This window comes from Trachypithecus francoisi, unplaced genomic scaffold (assembly GCF_009764315.1).
Source record: "Trachypithecus francoisi isolate TF-2019V2 unplaced genomic scaffold, Tfra_2.0 Lachesis_group10, whole genome shotgun sequence".
NCBI lineage: Eukaryota > Metazoa > Chordata > Mammalia > Primates > Cercopithecidae > Trachypithecus > Trachypithecus francoisi.
This window is the reverse complement of record NW_022681455.1, coordinates 69,674,784-69,694,713: the sequence shown is the minus strand read 5'-3', so window position 1 is coordinate 69,694,713 and position 19,930 is coordinate 69,674,784. Positions and strand designations below refer to the sequence as shown.

The following is a 19,930-nucleotide window of genomic DNA, read 5'->3' as shown; positions in this document are numbered from 1 at the left end:
AAATCACCACCAAGTAATTCTGACTTTTTGTGGGAGACGGAGAGGGGAGGGAGGCAAAGGAGGGAGGAGAAAAGGTAAAGAGGGAGGGGAGAAACTGGGAGAAAAGAAGAGGGAGAGAAAAATGAGAGTGGGACTCAAAGTTGGAGAGAATGATTCAGAGGAATTAATATCCCACTCTAAGGAAGCACATAATTAAAACTTCTTCATCTTCTGAAACATCTAACTAAAAAAGACACAGGCTAGAAAGCCTCTTTCTCTCTCCCTTTTTGTTTTTTTTTTTTGCTTCTGCCTCAAGCACTTTTAAAGTTGCCTACACATTACAGAATGTTTTGTTTGATTTCCTTTCAATATCCCAGAGAATATTTGGAATGTTTCTTAATTTACATATGATGTGGTGTTATTTAGATATAGATCCCACGAAAGATAAAAAAAATTTTAAAGTGAGTGTAAGTGTGAGCACTGAGACAGGAGAAGGAGGTAATTAAGAGAGATAAATGAAGCTTATAAAAGCCTGCTTCTTATCCTAACCACTGTCATCAAAAAAGAAATCTGTAATTCATGAATAAAACATAATCTGAGTTTTACAACAGCATTATAAAGATTCTTATTGAGTATAAGTTTTAAAAGTGTTATTGTGTTACAAAATTTAATGAGAAATTTTTCTTTCCCTTAAAAATAAACCCAAATACCACAGACATTTCCCAAAAATTCCAGCTGTCTGCCTGCTCTCCTTGAGTTATTTTATTTTTCCTCCATTAGTAGTTTAAAGGTGTACTCTTTGATATGTAATATCATTTTAAGGAGTCGAACGGAATTAAGATTGTTCCAGTGTACTCAGCTGTTTATTTTCACATAATTGAGGTACACATTGCAAAATTAGAGTGTTTTCATTGGAAAACTTTCATTACTAGTTAAAAACTGTCATCTCAACAAAATAATAGACTTCAAAATCAAAGGAGATTTTCGTCCAACAATTTAACAAGTATACTAGTGTATGCATGAATGTGAAATTTTGGAAGGGCCAGGCATAGAAGGAAATAATTTCTAATTTGTCATAAAGTCCAAGAGTATTTCTAGTAAAAATATTTTTACAATTCTACCACACCCCATGTATTGCATTTTTTCTGCTATGTTGTTTTTTCCACTGAAGGAGTCATAGCCCAAATACGTTTCTTTGTAATTACAGAGTTTCTATCTATCCATCCATCTGTCCATCCTTTCATTTACTCAGTTCAGCTAAAAGAGTCTTCATTTTGTATCCACCAGCTGCCTGGACCTGTTAGGCTCTAGGGAAAACAGATGGATAAAGTTCTGCTCCTACTCTTAAGGACTTCATAGAGCAGGTTAAAAGGTAATCAGGTAATTATAATATGATAAGGGAGTAGCTATGTTAAATACATGAACAAATATATGAGAACAAGACAGGAAGAAGGCAGCAATCTCCCCTCATACTTTACCTCCACACAGAAGGTACAATTTATCACTCACAAAACAGTTTACAAAATATTATCTCCTGCATTTGGCCTTTGTTCCTATTCGTTCCCACCTGTCCTCTTAAAATAGGCTGATCCTTTGCAACCTTAATTGACCCAATTTAAACATGACCTCCTCTGACCATCCTCTCCTCTGCCCGTGGGAGTAGTTACTGCACATTTCATTCTCATAGCATCTCTAAGTTGATGCACACTGTTTTTCCTGAGTGCTCTCCCTTTAGACTGAAACCACGTGAAGGCTAGGAATATTTCTTTCTTCTTTGTATCACCAGTGCTAACCACGTAAATGTGTGAGGAATGACAAAAAGGAAGAAAATAATTACAAGTAAACAAGACCCTATACTAATACATTTCACTGTGCCCTTTCATACACATATATCCTACCCACCCCGCCACTACTAAGAACTATTCCCTTTCTTTTTTGTAAAAAGATATGCATTAAAAATATTTTCACTTTTAAACGGATTTTTCCCCAGAGGGCAAACCACTCATTTACTCTCCTGGCAGAAAAAAACAGTAAAGTGTCAAGATGTCTAAGCCAGTTTGAAAAATATTTTGGAATTTCTGTGTTTTTCCCCCTCTTTTTTACACAGCTATATAAATGTGGACCTGTTCTGAAAGTCAGCTTGAAGCACACATTTCAAGGTCTTTGAAATACTTTTCTTTCTTTTTTACTTTTTGCATTTCATTTGACTAAGCAGTTGTTTAAAATGTAGTATAACCAGAATGTACCATTTATATTGGTTACTTCAAAATGCATGTCTATGAGTCACTGTTTTTATACACTTTATCTAGCCCGCCCGTTTAAAGAAAAGAAAATAGGGGAAATTATTAGAATAACAATTACCAGTTGAATGACCTAATACAGATTAAATTATAAGAAACAAGACAGGAAAAGGAAACTTAGTTTATGTCTCACATAGGTGCATTTTAGTTATTCCATCAAACCAATAACTATACAAACATAATTTCAGAAAAATGGAAGATGGAGTTTAACATTATAAAAGAGTCACTAGCTGTAAAAACAATGAGTAAAAATATGTAACGGTCAGAAAAAAACATAGCACTTGCAATGAGAGAGTGTTTGTATTAAATATATTTAGATGTGTCAGTCACTGCAATATTTATTCAAGGAACCAAACTTCTGGGATTTCATTTCTATTTGCCACCAGGTGAATAAAAATGTGTTAAGTTCATGTTGTCTGTGACCTTCTACTAAAAATGTTATTTCTTAGTCATATTCTGCATTGGTGGTCAGGGTTGGATGCCAAGAATTTGCTTGTCATCTGACTGAGTTTCCTTTTCACATGAAATGCTTCATCTGAATTACACCATCCTAAATGATTGTACAAGCTGAAGAATTTTCTATGTCCAGTAGTTTTATTCGTTAAAGAAGCATTCAAGAACCATTACAAAACAATTAAAGCAAAGATAAATTCTGTATATTCTGGTCATTTGTGTACACCAAGATTGATGGTGGTTAGCAGAGTATGTAAATGAATGAATTTAGGAGGTCTCACTGAGTTGTACAAACTCTTTACTGGGTCTGTAGCTCCATTTCCAGAGTCCTGTGTGTTTTCACAGAAACTGCACCATTAGTTGTCTTCACTGGAGGATTTGACCAAATTTATCTAAGGTAATGTGCCTATACATGAGCTTCTTAACTAAGGTTCTTAAACCCCTTGGTTTACAAACTTCTGGAAATTTATGTAACCATGTGCATATGTCACCTGCCTACATGGCAAGGATACATGACAGAAAGCATAGTTTTCTGGCCTAGGCCAGATAGTAAACATTTTCAGCTTTTTGAGCTGTATATCACTGTTGTTACTACTCAACTCTATTGTTGTCATGTAAGAATAGTCACAGACAGTAAATAAATCAATGTGCATAATGGTGTTTCAATAAAACTTTATTTATTATTTATAATGGATCCCAGATTTACAAGACATGATTAGAGTCTGTTCTGTGTCTGTGTTTACCAAGTACCTCTCAATAATGGGTTAGTTTTGCATATGGCTCTGCCTACAGGAAATGGATAGGATAGTTATGTGAATTTGAGGATTCTAATTCATTTGAGAGTTTTATAGGGTTAGTAAGCAAGAAGAACTCCTTCAAATGTGATTAAAGTGTATAAATAATGATGATTCATATATCAGTGCTCATAGACATGGCCGGATGGTGATTTACAAATGAGATGATGTACCTAAGCTGTGTACTTGCCTTTGGGCAGCACCCTGCAATGTATGCTTATGGGGCAAATGACATTAAACCAATCACAGAGAAATTGATCCAGGCAAGAAGGCACCCTTAAACTCAAGCAAGACTGGATTGGCAGGACATATATCAGCCATACACAGGGTTTGATCAGAAAAGGTCCCTTTAGTTTTACTGAAGGCTTCTGTCTACCCATGCAACAGTAAACTATGTAGACCAATAGATAACCATATGCTTTTTTTTTTCCAAATCCATGTAGTTTTTTAGACATAAGATCAGCAATAACTACAATCTGTTCCACTTGTGGATAACTGTCATATTTGGTAAGGAAAACAAACATATAAGAAATTTTAGTATTTTTATTTTTAGAGGTCCATACATTTACAAAATTTATTTTTAAAATAAACTCATCATTTGTTGCTAAAGTTATTCTTTATAAGCCTGTTGACTTTTCTTTATCAAATGAAGATGTATTTTTCACACAGTTACATTATATATTGCATATGTGTATATGTATACAAACATATTTAAAAGACAATATTCTCAATATTTGAGAAGCTGTAGTATGATGGATGGGATCCTGCTGTCAGAAACCCAATTATATAGAAATTTGAATTATTTCAGATTACAGATTAACAATGGACATGGGGTGACAGTCCACGGGAGACCATTAATATGAATGTATCCCATCTATAATTGGCCATGCCTTATACATCATTTTCTTGATCTACTGTCAGTCAGCTTGGCTTCAGCTTGCTTTTAACTAGGAGCACAGTACATCACATGAAGTACCTGGGAGGAAGTGGAAATCTCTACATTAAGTAAGAAAAAAATGCCTTTCAGGGAGGTAAGTAGTTACATTCTCTTCAGGCTTTCCTTTCATTAAAGGACTCACCATGAGATATGCAAAGAAAGAAACAAACAAAAATTAAAACCTTTTCCAATCTTCTAAAGTTACAAGTTAAAACTAGCAAGATTTCAAACTCATTCCAGAAGCCAAGCATGATAAGGACAAACCACAACGGAATGCTCTGGACTCTGAGGGGGCCCTGTGCAAAGCCAGTAAGGACCAAACCCAGAGACTCACTGCCGCTTCCCTTCCTCTCATTTCTATGAGGGAGATGCAGGTAGACCAAAAACGGGAATTCAACCTGAAGAGTACTTCCATACCATATGTCATATCCTGACTTAATACTTATTGTTGTCTTATTAATATTATTCATTTCCTACTTATTAAACTTCCATTCTGGCAACCTGTGTAAGAATGTAAGTAAGAGTATTTGGTGGGGATTTTTCTTGGTTTGTTTTGTGTGTATGTGTGTGTGTTTTTTTCTTGAGACAGGGTCTTGCTCTATCACCCAGGCTGGAGTGTAATGGCATCATCACTGTTCACTGAAGCTGCAAATTCCTGAGCTCAGGTGATCCTCCCGCCACAGCCTCCCAAGTAGCTAGGACTACAGGCATGCACCACCATACCCAGCGACTATGTTTAATTTTTGTTGTTGTTGTTATTGTTGTTGTTGTTGACAAGGTCTCGCTACGTAGCTCAGATTGATCTTGAACTCCAGGCTCCAACACAATCCACTCACCTCAGCCTCTCACAGTGCTGAGATTACAGGCACGAACCACTCTGCATGACCTCTAAATAAGAGTATTTGACAGATAAAAACTACCCAAAGTCCAGGTCATCTCAGCATGCTGGGATATGGGGTAATATTGTGTGACACAAATTATCCTGAGAATTCATGTTCTAAGTATCATACTTATAATCTGTAAAATACTCGCAATTTGCAAAATCATGTAGACCAACTTTTCCAGGAGACTGATTCGGAGAATATTCACTAGGAGCAATTTGGCTCAAATAAAACCTTGTCCCTACAGTTCTTCAGAAAATGCACGGGCTTGCTGAGAGAATGGCGATGATAGTGATGGTGGTACAAAAGGAGGAGATACAGAATAAGAATCACTATGGAATGCACACAGTAAAAAAGTCAAGTAGGGCAAAGAGGGTTACGATAAAAGGTGCACCTTGTCTCATTCCTGCCCCATAGCCCTGTTCGCCAAAGATAACTTTCATCGCGTAGTTCAATCCTTCCAGAAACTTTCCATTTATATACATGCATACATGCTATGTATTGCTGATCCTCATTATTTGTGGATTTCATATTTGAGAATTTGTCTACTCAAAATTGATTTGTAACCTCTAAGTTAATACAGTACTTTTGAGGTCATTTGCAGACATGTGCTGACCAGCCAAAAATTTGAGTCTCCTCTCACATATGTTCCCAGCTAACACTGAACCAGGCTGAAAGGCGATCTAGCGTTCCTAAGCACAGGAAGGCTGTGATGTGCCTTATGGAGAAAATACATGTAAGATAAATGACATTCAGGTATGTGTTACAGACTGTGAGTTCAGGGTTAATGAATCAACAATATATATTAAATAATGTATCTTCAAACAGAAACACACATAAAACAAGGTTATGTATTGATCCATTGATGAAAATGTTATAACCAAAGGCTCACAGGACCTAACCCTGTATTTCCACTAGGACAATGAGTCAGTATTTGCTAATTCAGTATTTGCAGTGACTTTATGGAACAGAATGAGAACAACCTACTATGTGTTTTTTTTGTTTTGTTTTGTTTTGTTTTTGGAGACGGAGTCTCGCTCTGTCGCCCAGGCTGGAGTGCAGTGGCTGGATCTCAGCTCACTGCAAGCTCCGCCTCCCGGGTTTACGCCATTCTCCGGCCTCAGCCTCCCGAGTAGCTGGGACTACAGGCACCCGCCACCTAGCCCAGCTAGTTTTTTGTATTTTTTTAGTAGAGACGGGGTCTCACCATGCTCGCCAGGATGGTCTCGATCTCCTGACCTCGTGATCTGCCCGTCTCGGCCTCCCAAAGTATGTGTGTATTTTTTAATTTACTAAGTGGATACCTGTATGTGTTGTACATACTGGTTTACACCTTGATTTTTTTGTTGTTTTTTTTTCATTTTAGAAATCATGCTATACCATGTCATGCATATCCACCTCATTCTTTTCAAAGGGTGCAGTTTTCCCTTGGACAGTTTTGCCATCATTGATTTAACTAGATGCTAGTAATATAGTTTTATGTTTTTTCTAGACTTTTAAAATGACAAAACAATGTTTCAGGGAACATTCTTATGCTTACATCTTTGCAAACTATCTAAATTAAATAAATCTCTACATTAAAGAAAATTCTGGTTTCTGTGACAAATACATAACAGCTGTAGCTGTGTTTAGGAGGCATCAAAAAGTAAATTGATAGGTTCGAATATCCTTTATCTGAAATGCTTGTGACCAGAAGTGTTTTGGCCTCCAGGTTTTTTTTGAAAATTTGAAATATTTGCATATACTTACTGGTTGAGCATCCCTAATCCAAAATCCAAAATTGGAAATGCTCCAATGAACATTTCCTTTGAGAATCACGCAAGCACTCAAAAAGTTATGTATTTTGGAATACTTTGGATTTCGGAGTTTTGGATTAAGGACACTCAATCTGTACTACATAGGGTGCAGACTTGTCCTGTGAGTTTAATGTGGCTGAACAGCAGCACCACACTGAGGATGTTTAGCACACACCAAATAATTAGACTTCCTTTGGTATGTGAAGTCAGGGTTAAACAACTGCAGGGTCCCTTCATCTGAGGATCAATGGAAAATGGCCTGTGTTTGTATACAAATCTCCAAGACCAAAGGAGGCCTTTTTAAAAATAACTTTTAAGTTCAGGGGTACATGTGCAGGTTTGTTATATAGGTGAACTCATGTTACAGGGGTTTGTTGTACAGGTTTATTTTGTTACCCAGGTACTAAGCCTAGGACCCAACAGTTATTTTTTTCTGTTCCTCTCCCTCCTCCTAACCTCCACCTTCAAGTAGGCCCCAGTGTCTGTTGTTCCCTTCTTTGCATCCATGTGTTTTCATCATTTAGCTCCCACTTACAAGTGAGAACATGAAATATTTGGTTTTCTATTATTGTGTTAGTTTGCTAAGGATGATGGCCTCCAGCTCCATCCATGTTCCTGCAAAGGATATAAGGTCATTCTTTTTTATGCCTGTGTAGTAGTCCATAGAATACATGTACCACATTTTCTTTATCCAGTCTACCACTGATGGGCATTTAGTTTGACTCCATGTCTTTGCTATTGTGAATAGTGTTACAATGAACATATGTGTACATGTGTCTTAATGGTAGAACCATTTATATTCTTTTGGGTACATATCCAGTAATGGAATTTCTGGGTTGAATGGCAACTCTATGTTTAGCTCTTTGAGGAATCTTCACACTGCTTTCCACAATGATTGCACTAATTTACACTCCCACCAACAGGGTATAAGAGTTCCCTTTTCTCCACAATCTTGCCAGCATCTGTTATTTTTAGATGTTTTAATTATAGCCATTCTGACTGGTGTGAGATGGTATCTCATTGTGGTTTTGATTAGCATTTCTCCAATGATCAGTGACATTGAGCATTTTTTTCATATGCTTGTTGGCCACACATATATTTTGTTTTGAAAAGTGTTTGTTTGCTGGACTTAATGCCCGGGTGATGGGGTTGATCTGTGCAGCAAGCCACCGTGGCACACGTTTACCTATGTAACAAACCTGCACATCCTGCACATGTACCCTAGAACTTAAAATAAAAGTTGATAAAAATAAATAAATAAATGAATAAAGAATTAAAAAAAGAAAAGTGTCTGTTCATATCCCTTGCTCATTTTAAAAAAATGTTTACTGGGCAAAGGATATGTTTGCTTGTTTTTTACTCATAAAATGTTTGTTTTTTACTTGTAAATTTGGGAGGCCTTTTTAACATGCTCTTTATCTAGTAGGGCCAAACTAACCCTCTTCCCTAGGGTAAACAGCAATAGCCATGTATAATAACAAGGGGAATTGAGCCTCTACTGCCTTACATCCCCCTTCCCTTCCCCAAGCTGTGTTTGAGTAGTAAATGAAGTAGCTCTGAATCAGGACCATCAGCGTGGAGGTTAAGACAACTGAGAGAGAAGATTGTAGATATTCAAAAATTGTGGGAGTAATGAGTCATAGAGAATTGTTCATAAAAATAAATGAGAACCCTTCATTTTCTCCAGTCACCTCTCTGTCTCAAAAGTGTCTCAGATAAATAGGAAATGCCTGAAGAAGCACATACAGTACACTTCAACCTCTCAGTGCACATACATGACTCAGGCAGAAAATGGTCAATCACAGGCCAGCAATTTTAAATATCAAAATTCTTTTCTCCCTCATCATTCATTCATGAAACCATCACCTTTCTAATGATAATATTAACAATTAAAAAGCATATTAATATAGACAAAGAAATACGAGGAGGGGGAAACCAAATTCACGTTAATTTTAACCATTTTCTCTCTCACTCACACACACACACACACAATAGTGTGCTTGCAAAGCTGAAGATATGCCTCATCTCTGAAGCAGGGCAGGATTTTCAAGAGTTAGGGTCAAATCCTGCTGCTCCTACTTACATCTGTCTTGGTTCAGGCTCTTTGGGGCATATAAACAGAGTGCTAGGCCTGTTTAACATGGTAGATTTAAAGACTGCACAGCTGTTTGTGCTTATTTGAATGTCTGGATGAATACATTTGCCCTGCCCTAATGAATTTACCAAGTGTAATGAAACTGTGTGTGAAATAGTAAATGTATTTGTGTGTGTGTGATGATGATGATGATGATGATGATTTTGGATTCCTCATGTAACATTTATATATACTCTTTCCCACTCCCACTTGCTTGATTTCAGGAAATATTTCTCACATTTTCAGATCTGGAAAGAAACCACAGTGCTGCAACTGAATGGGCTAAATACTAATTTGTTTCTTACTTGATCTATTCATTTATTAGCTCCTTTAAAGATCAAGTCAATATATGGTTTAACTCCAAGAGAAACACCTTCTTCAGAATTTAACTTCTTTGGAAGAAAGAAAAGTCATAGAAATTACTATCTTTTGCCAGCTATTAAGAGTTTCTAAAAGGGAAAAATATTTTCCCTGTTAGTACTACAATGTTCATTTAAAGAATATTCTTCATGGAATAGTTGAACAAACAATAGTATTTAAAATGAATGTCAATATTCATGTATTAAGAATTACAAAGTACCTTCGGTAGAGGAAGGTAAGTAAGGCAGGTCACAGATCTACAACCGAAGTCATTTCTATACAGGATTGACTACCATTGCTGGCTCCAATAGTACTTGATCCTGAGGAAGCTACTTAACATTTTTGCAGGCTGTTTTCACATCTAAAAAAGATAGCACTAGAGTCGGTCACCAGAGGTCCTTCCAGCTCTCTAAGCCTATTACTTAAATGTGTCAAAGCAGTAGTTCCTGCTTTAAGCGTGTGCTTTTATCTATACACTCAAAAATAAAGAGATTATAAAATATGGCTTGATTTCCGAAGAAAAATCTTTTTGTTCAAGTTCAGAGAACTTGTACACACAACAGGAAATATCTGGCTGTATAATCTTGGCACCAAATAAAATGCTGTTGTTAAATAAATGTTACGCTAATTCAGTTATTCACTCATTTATTCACTGAACACATGTTTTTTCACGTGTCTATTATTGCAGCATTTCCTCCTCTGAAGAGGCCATAGACTATATTCGGTTAGAAAGTGTAAAAATTACTTTTTTTTTTTTTTTTTTTGCACCAGCAATTACATAAGGAGCTTTAACACTTTGTCTCCTTATTTCCACATTTATCAAATGGTTGGTGCTTAGAGGGGTTTACGATTTGCCCGAGGTCAAGGTCATACATATTCAGTGTGTGCGACTTCCAGAAAATTTCTCATTCCCTTTACTTTGGCTACAAAGTTGTGAGCCTTGGGTTAGGGCTCCATCTGCTTTTTAAAATTTACCCTGCACACTACTGTTAGAGAAATTCTCACAGTCTCACACACCAGGCAGCCTTCTACGTGATCATGCCTAAACTCTATCAGGGCCTTTGCAGTTGTCAAGACATCGTGTTATTTATCTCCCAATGTTGCCTTATCATAGCTCCAAATGTTGCCATTCCAAACTTTTTTTTTTGACCAACCTAAACTTTTATTTATCATAACTCCAGGATTTCATTATTCTCAATTACTTTCATCTCTCCCCTTCTCAGGGAAGGGGGTTCCTGAGGCTTTTTTATTTGTACAGACCTCCAGCTGCTTGGAGAAATAAAAAGTTAGCTTTACTCTGTTGATTCCTAATCTACCATTCTCCCTCTCTCTTTACCCATTTATTTATCAATTATGCAGCCTAATCTGTCTCCCCCTTCTCCCCTGCAAGCACTGTTTGGTGCCTTATCTCAAACTCTTTAGAACTGCTTGGCACTTACCAGCGTCTCTCTTAGAGACTGCAAGATTGCTTTCCAACCAGATATCCCTGGTTTCATTCGAGGCTCTCTAAATATCACCCTCTCTTCTGGAGTCCCCATCCCAGTTATACAGTGATACTTTTAGGGGCACCCCTTACCCTGCATGGTCCCTTTCAAAAAACTGATTGCTATGTCAGCACACCAACTAGTTGCTGGATTGTTCTGGTCTTTTCTTCCAGGACACCATGTTTCCTATGAAATTGGATGTCCGCCTAACACATGGTACTGCAGATGCTATCAGCTCCTAGATGGCAAAGTTTTCTTCTAGGTTCTGGCCCCTCGGCTTATATCCTGGCTTTCCACATTATCATATATTTTCACTTATTTTCTTTGTAATACTTTTATCCTATTGCAATCCTTTGAGAGTCAGTCGTCCTGTGGATGTTGTATTTTCCTAGTTTTTTTCTTCTTTGTCTCTTTTGCAAATCTTTCTCTTCTCATCTCCCAAAATGCCAGTATTCCCTAAATCTCTGTCTGTACACTTTTCTCGAAGCACCTTATTTCTTCATTCATCACTCAACATTAGTAACTGATGATCCCCTGTCTTTCCCAAAGCCCAAACAGGCCACATGTCTACTTGTGCTTGTTCTTTACCTAAAATAGAATTAAGCATCTTCTGATTGGTCACAGTCACACTTGCCTGGAACCATGAACATTTTGATTCTTTCATCTCTTTTGCCAACCAGAAGCCAATGGAGAGCTAAGAACGCCAGTTCTCCCTTTGAATTTTCTCCTATTCTCCTTTTCTGCACATTCCCAGGGCTGACACTCTGGTCCAGGTCCTTGTCATGCTGCATTGCCACTCCACTGCCAGATGCTTACTGTAGAGCAACCACTAACTTTACATGTCACCCTTGAGACAGTATAAAAACATAACAGATTTATTGTGAATAGGTCTTTTAAATATATTATCATATGCTTTAGAAATCTATATTAAGATTGCAGTGTGGAAAGGGAATTTGAATCAACAAGAAACAAACAAACAAAAAAAATAGGTATTTGCCTTTAATCTTTTGTGGAGAAAAAAAGTACAATCCTTCATTGATGACAACTGTAAATTATGACAGCTACCCTTCAATTAGAGGAATATTCTGTCTTCTCCAATACAACGTGATAGTTTGATTATTCTTATTTACGGTTGTCTAGGCTACCTCACTTAGTGCCATCTATAAATGTATTTTTATTATCCACTTCCTGCCCTGAAGCCTGGAATAAAACTCCATACCCACTAGCTCTGGAAAACAGCTCTCAGCAGCATGACCCAACTAGTTTAGGAAATGTAATTTGTAAAGTAGCTCATCAAGTCCAATACTGGATGTAAAAGATCTGGAACCATGTAAGGGAATCTTTCCTGCTAGAGATACTGTGAAACTCTAACTTCCAATTTCAGCAGAATGACTGGGGCCATTCTATTGAGTGAAAGGAATAATGGGCTACTGAAGCATTGGTAGCCTGAACTGCTCTCTAGGAGTCCACACGATTGGTACAAATATGACGACTACATAGTTTTCTTTCCTACTATGCTTCCTGTCCTAACTTTGGAAGAATTGCAGGACGATCTCAGTGCACAAGTAAAGTAGGACCTGTGTAACTAGGGTAGCTGGTTCATTTGGGAAATCCTAACCCATCTCATTTTGTTTATTCCTTGATGGATCTGAAGCTAAGGGAACTTAACTGGGTTTCTTCTAGAGAAAAATACTTGAATGCAAATTTGAATGTTCGAGCTTGTTAAAACTGTTTCCCCAAAACAAACTGTAATTTCTTCTATGTCAAGGACTAGATGAGTAAGAGTAGGTGCTCCTTGGGCTCAGGATCCTATCTTGAAGGTTCTAAGTGAGTTCCCAAATGTCATTTGGATTGCCAATCAATTTCTCTGCCTTTTCCATTTGACATACCAAACCAGAACTATAGGATTTTATCATCAGGCATGATAAATTAAAAATTAGTTTAATCTCACTTTGAAATTCTTTAACCTGACTGCTGATCTAGGTCTGAAATCCATTTGAAGTACGTAGTCTTTAAAAAATGGACAAAAAGCACCTTAGAGATTGCAATGAACACACATTTTTAACACTTTTTGACCTTAGCTGCACTGGGAAGTACCACTCTTAGTTGAAGAAAAAAGCCATTTTCCACATGACTGGAGAAAGTTGAACAAATGGAAGAAGTGTTTCCAAAGTGTTCCAATAACACAATATGCAGTGGGCACTCACTCATTCAATATTTGAGTGTCCACTGCATATTGTGTTCTTGGAAGGCTAGGTATAATATTTTCCTTCCATGTACTAGAATTAAGTGAACAATATTAGAAGCTTAAAGTTATACTGAAAATAGACACCTCATTTTGCTAAAAAACAACAACTTCTTGGTTTATACTATTGTTCTTAACCCATTTAGGGAGAAGGAAAATAACATCTCCAAACAAAGAATTATGAAACAGCATTGGTTTCTTTCTTATTTTTTAAAATACTTTGGAGCAAATTAAACATACTCAGAATGTTTTATTAACTAGAACATTTAGTTTAACTAGTTTAATTACCACTGTTTAGAAATTACTATGATCAGTGGGAACTCCTGTGTTTGGTCTCAGTGTGGGAATGCCCTGAGCAGAACGCCCACTTGCACAGGCAGCTGAACGCTGAGCTCCAAAGTTTCCCAAGGGGTCAAGAGAACTGGCAATCAGCAGTTCTGTACATGGTGATCCTGGAGTTTACCTTGTAAATCCCTTCAAAAGGAGCAATAGCTAAATGCCACTGGAGAAAGGCCAACCTTTGCTTTTATCCTAAGTCAATTCAGAGAGATGGTTTTTGAGGCTTAGTAAATAGTAAACGAATATCCTTCTAGATAAAAATTTCTTGAGGGAATATGCTATGTCTTATTTATGTTAAGCCCTATAGTTCCTACTCTAGGGCCTTACACTTAGCAAGAGGTCAGGTTATTAAACAAACACTGAAGAATTATATCCTAATTTTATAAACCAGAAAGTTGAGAAATGTAGCCAATGACTCAAAACATGGGGAGAAGAATCTAAATTCTCAACTCCATCCAATCCTCCTAGATTCATTCAGGTGTGAGAGAAAACAGGTTTAGAGAAATAGAAGCCTTAAACTTGTTTTCCATTCTAGAAAAGGTTATGAGAATCACTTTAACAAGGCCTATGCTTTGGAAAAATTTTCAAACAGAAAAAAATGCAGGTAGTTTTCTATCTCCTATGTACTCCTATGATACATTTGCATTTTGAGGCTGTGCTTTAACCTCTCAATAAAACAGAAAAAGTACAGCTCTGTGATGCCAGATTATAGATCTATTCTTGGCTCACTGAGTAAAGAAACTCCTAATGATTATAACAGCCACTGGGGTAAATATTTTTGACTGATATTTAACTATGTTACAAATATATTTGGACTTATTTATTGTATATTTTTCTATAATAATTCCACATGGCATAAAAACTAATTTCTAACTTATTTCTTAACTATATACTTCCAAAGTATACAGTCAACTCCTAAAGTAGTCAACTTCCAAAATGGAAGGTACAATCTTTTAAAAATTATTCTGAATATCTGACTATTGCCAAATTTCAGAAATAATATACAGATATTAGAAAACTTCAGCAATTTTAAGACTTCACTCCTTATTTTCTAAGAAATTTGAGCATAACTAAAACCCCAAGAAAAATAGGGTTCTCCCCTTATACTTTTAAAATCCACATTTTCTACAAGTCTCTATTAATTACCATAGAGCAATATGTAAATTAGGTACCCAGTCTACTTAGGCAGTACACTCTTAGAGCATGTAATTAGAAATTCAATGCATCTCTTAAGAACAGACAGCTTTCGGAGGAAGAAAAAGCAACATTTTGTACAAAGAATGGGGAGAAACACCATTCCAGAAAGGCAGAAGCACAGAAAGAAAGGAAAAAAAATAATTCCTTGATACTAGGTTATAAGGAATTTAAACTATAATTCATTTATTCAACAAACATTTATTGTGCATACACTATATTGCTAAGAGCTATACAAGACCCCAAAGTAGTTTTTGTAATGACTCTACCCATCTGATATGAGGAGCCCTGGGCCCACATATACCATCCACAATCAAGATTATAGCGGCCTAAGCTCCTTAGTTTAATTAGGTCCCACTTGTCAATTCTTGGTTTTGCTTCAGTTGCTTTTGGGGACTTAGTCAAAAATTCTTTGCCAAGGCTGATGTTGAGAAAACTATTTCTTAGGTTTTCTTCTAGGATTTTTCTAGTTTGCAGTCTTATATTTAAGTCTTTAATCCAACTTGAGATAATTTCGTATACGGTGAAAGGTAGGGGTCCAGTTTCATTCTTCTGGACCCAGTTATCCCAGCACCATTTATTGAACAGGTAGACCTTTCCCCATTACTTGCTTTTGTTGGCCTTGTTGAAGATCAGATTGTAAGTGTGCCACTTTATTTCTGAGTTTTCTATTCTGTTCCATTGGTCTATGTGTCTGTTTTTGTACGAGTACCACACTGTTTTGGTTGGTATAGCCTTTTATAGTTTCAAGTCAGATAGTGATGACTCCAGTTTTTTGTTTGTTTGTTTGTTTTTGTTGTTGTTTTTTGTTTTTTTTGTTTTTGTTTTTTTGTTTTTTTTTGCTTAGGATTGCTTTGGCTATTTGGGTTCTTTTCTGGTTCCATATGAATGTTAGAATAGTTTTATCTAATTCTGTGAAGAATGAGGTTGTAGTTTGATAGGAATAACATTGAACCTGTAAATTGCTTTGGGCAGTGTGGCCATGTTAACAATATTGACTCTTCCAATCCATGAGCATGGAATGCTCTTCCATTTATTTGTGTCATCTCTGATTTGTAAACAGACAACTTACAAAATGGGAGAAAATATTCACAGTCTATGCATCTGACAAAGGTCTAACATCCAAAGTCTATGAACTTAAACACATCAACAAGCAAAAAACAACCCCATTAAAAAGTGGGCAAAGGACATGAACAGACAATTCTCAAAAGAAGACATATGAGCAGCCCCCAAGCATATGAAAAAATGCTCAAATCAAAACCACAGTGAGATACCATCTCATACCATCAGAATGATTATTATTAAAAAGTCAAAAAACAACAGATGCTGGTGAGACTGCAGAGAAGAGGGACCACTTACACACTGTTAGTGAGAATGTAAATTAGTTGAGCCGCTGTGGAAAGCAGTTTGGAGATTTCTCAAAGAACTTAAAATAGAACTACCATTTCACTCAGCAATCCCATTACTGGGTATATACCCAAAGGAAACAGACCATTACACCAAAAAGACACACACACTCATATGTTCATTGCCATGCTGCTCACAATAGCAAAGACATGGAATCAACCTAGGTGCCCATCAATGGTGCATTGGATTAAAAAAAAAAAGGTACATATACACCATAGAATTCTATGCAGCCATTAAAAAGAATGAAACCATGTCCTTTGCAGCAACATGGATGTAGCTGGAAGCCATAGTCCTAAGCGAATTAATGGAAGAAAAGAAAACCAAGTACCGCATGTTCTCACTTATAAGTGTGAGATAAATACTGAGCACATATAGACATAAACATGGGAACAATGGACACTTGGGACTACTAGAAGTGGGAGGAAGGGAAGAGCCACAGGTTGAAGAACTACCTATTGGGTACTACGCTCACTACCTGGATGCAATATACCCATGTAACAAACCTGCACAAGTACGCCCTTTATCTAAAATAAAAGTCGATTTTTTAAAAAACGAAAAAAACCTGGCCAGGCGCGGTGGCTCACGCCTGTAATCCCAGCACTTTGGGACGCCGAGGAGGGCGGATAACGAGGTCAGGAGATCGAGACCATCCTGGCTAAAAAGATGAAACCCCGTCTCTATTAAAAATACAAAAACAAAATTAGCCCAGCGTGGTGGCGGGCGTCTGTAGTACCAGCTACTTGGGAGGCTGAGGCAGGAGAATGGTGTGAACCCGGGAGGCGGAGCTTGCAGTGAGCCGAGATCGCGCCACTGCACTCCTGCCTGGGCGATAGAGCGAGACTCCGGACTCATCTCAAAAAAGGAAGAAGAAAGAAGAAAGAAGGAGAAGGAGGAGAAGGAGGAGGAGGAAGAGGGGGAGGAGGAGGAGGAGGAAGAGGAGGAGGAGGAGGAAGAAGAAGAAGAAGAAGAAGAAGAAGAAAAAGAAAATATCTAATAGGCAAAGTAAAGGAAATAAAATATAGTGGCTAAGCATGTGTGGCTCTCAGCCAACCTGCCTTGGTTCAAAGCCCTGTTCTGCTATTAACTCAGTAGCGGACTTTGGACAAGTTACTAAACCGCCCCCTACTTTGGTATTCTGGTTTGCTAAAAGGGAGATTATAACACTAATATTACTTATTGGGGTTATTCTGAGGAATAAAAGAATTAATGTGCATAAAGCATTTAGAACAATGTCCAGCACATAATCAATAATTAAAATGACTATTATTTGTGATAAAAAAATCTTCTTCTCTATGACTTTATTCTCTCTTGATTTTCCTTTTAGCCTTGTATTTCCTTGTAGCTAGTGTCCAATCTCCCTTTTATTCTTGCCAAACAAACTGAACATATGGCCTAAATATGCTGTTTCCTCTCCTCACTTCTGATTCATTTCTCAGCTAACAGCAATCTGCCTCTGCCCTCACTGCTTCACTGAAGGTTAACACTGATGAGGTTATCAAATCACTGAAGAATTCCACATTGCCAGATTCAATGGTAATTTCTGATGGGTCTTTATCTTACTGAACCACTCTCTACATTTCAGACCCTTAGTTTCCACAACCTTGAACATCTTTTTGTCTAGTGTTTCCTTACAGCCTGTCATTCCTTGTTTCCTTTGCTCATCAATTAAATGTTGGTATTCTCCAGATTTCCATCCTTGACCGCCTACCCTTAATCTTTATTTGCTTTCCTCATGATTTTAACTCTTGTCTGTATTTTTATGTCTTTTAAATCATCATCTAAGAGCTACTGTACATTTATAGTTGGAATTCCCACAGGCACCAAAAGCTCAGCATTTCCAAAGCTAAACTCATTGTATCACCTCTGCAATTCGCCAACCTGTTGTTCCACTTGTATTGAGTTCAGTTAATAGCACCATTATTTATCCAACCACCTAATCCAATAATCTGGAAATCACAAATCTATATCTTTTAATCTTCCACATTCAATCATTCACTAACACATTTCAACTCTATTGTCATACTTTTCCCCCATCTTCACTACCACTGCCCCAGTCTAAGTCCTAACTATCTCTTGCTTAAGTTGGAACAACAGTTTTAAAATTTAACCTCTACCTCCAGTTTTGTCTCCCTCAAGCCATCACTGATAGAACTAGTAGAGTGACCAATCTAAAATGGAAATCCAATGACATTACCTGCCTAAATCCTATCTTCCTCAAAGATTGCCCATCACATAGAGGATAAAATCCTAGGCCTTTATCATATAAATACAGCCTTCTACCACATTGCGTCTATTATTCCCTCTAGTTTCAATGACAGCCACCATGCTAAGTGTGAATATGTATATATTAAACATTATGTACACATATACAATCCATATAATATCATAACATCTTGAAGTAATATTTTATTCCTATTTTATAGATTAAGAAACTGTTACTGATATTTTCTAGATTAAGAAACTGGTACCTGTATAGTAAAAGTAATGTTGATCATTAAATCTAAATCTCTCATATTCTCCAATGGATTTCTTTGAGGTCAGGTCCACATTGTTCCTTTCTTTGAAGCACTAGCATCTAGCACATTGCCTGGCATACACAATGGCTGTTAATCAAATGTTAAACTAAATTGACTGTTTACAAAGAGAAGTGATGGATTATAACATTATCATTAGATTATGCAGCCACTGACTGAAGAAGGAATAGGGATTCTAGAATTACCTCACAGGTACAATAAATGACAACAATGACCACTATGAGTTTGTAAAAAGTGTATATCTCTTCATCATGTAAAAATTTAATGATCTTTCAAATTATGAGATAAGCCCTATATTATCAAGAGTAAATTTAACATTCTTTTCATTTCTAAATTGCATTTTATTCCAGTGTCTTTTACTTTTAGAGGATCAAACCAAAGGGAAATAGACATATTTGCACTAACACATATTCTCTGCTAAAAGATACAGTATGTATGTGCTCATGTTGCACTTGTATTTGTATGAGTATGAAATATATATGCACAATACACAAATGTATATGATGAAAAACTTCAAGCTATTTTTAAGTTTAGAAATTGATGACTTTAATAACATTTAGGAAGCTCATTCTTCAGACACACTGATTGCAAAGGATTAAAAGATCACCTGAAACCCTGAGACCATTAAAGAATTTCATTAATTATGAAAAAAAATGCAGATGTGTGGCCAATCTTTCTCTCAGGTTGCAACCAAATAAAACTTCAAATAACGCACTCATAAATGGCTGAAGGAAAAGGAAATTAAAATGAAAACACATACATATTAAACATAACTATGAGCTGTGGCTGTTCAACAATTGGGCTTCAAGTAGTTTCACACCATTGGGCCAGGATAAAACATGCTCTGCTGGCATTTTCGTCTGCCAAAATAGCCATTTGCAATTAAAAATTAAAACTGGCACTACTTCTTTGCAAGCAGTTTTCAGAAGGCTGCTGGCTATCTTTCTTGTTTATAGTTTTTTTGTATCAGTCCTTCATTTCATTTTGAAATACCCTTTTCATTTTTTTCCTTTTAGGCTATCATATTCCAAGTACTAATATTTTAACATTTTTCAACATTTCTAATTGTAACATGGTCCTCAAGTACAATAGC

The 19,930-nt window shown here is 36.7% G+C and overlaps 1 protein-coding gene and 1 long non-coding RNA gene across 3 annotated transcripts in view; both read right to left on the bottom strand.

Moving 5' to 3' along the window:
- The window catches only part of LOC117087443, a 45,990-nt gene extending 27,045 nt beyond the window's left edge, over positions 1–18,945 (bottom strand). Inside the window, exons 1-2 of the long non-coding RNA XR_004438814.1 lie at positions 18,772–18,945; positions 9,855–9,995 (exon numbers count right to left, since the gene is read on the bottom strand). This is a non-coding gene — a long non-coding RNA (uncharacterized LOC117087443). The remainder of the gene's footprint in view (positions 1–9,854; positions 9,996–18,771) is intronic.
- The window catches only part of KCNQ5 (potassium voltage-gated channel subfamily Q member 5), a 591,803-nt gene that overhangs the window by 563,710 nt on the left and 8,163 nt on the right, over positions 1–19,930 (bottom strand). The gene's annotated exons all lie outside the window — the stretch shown is intronic.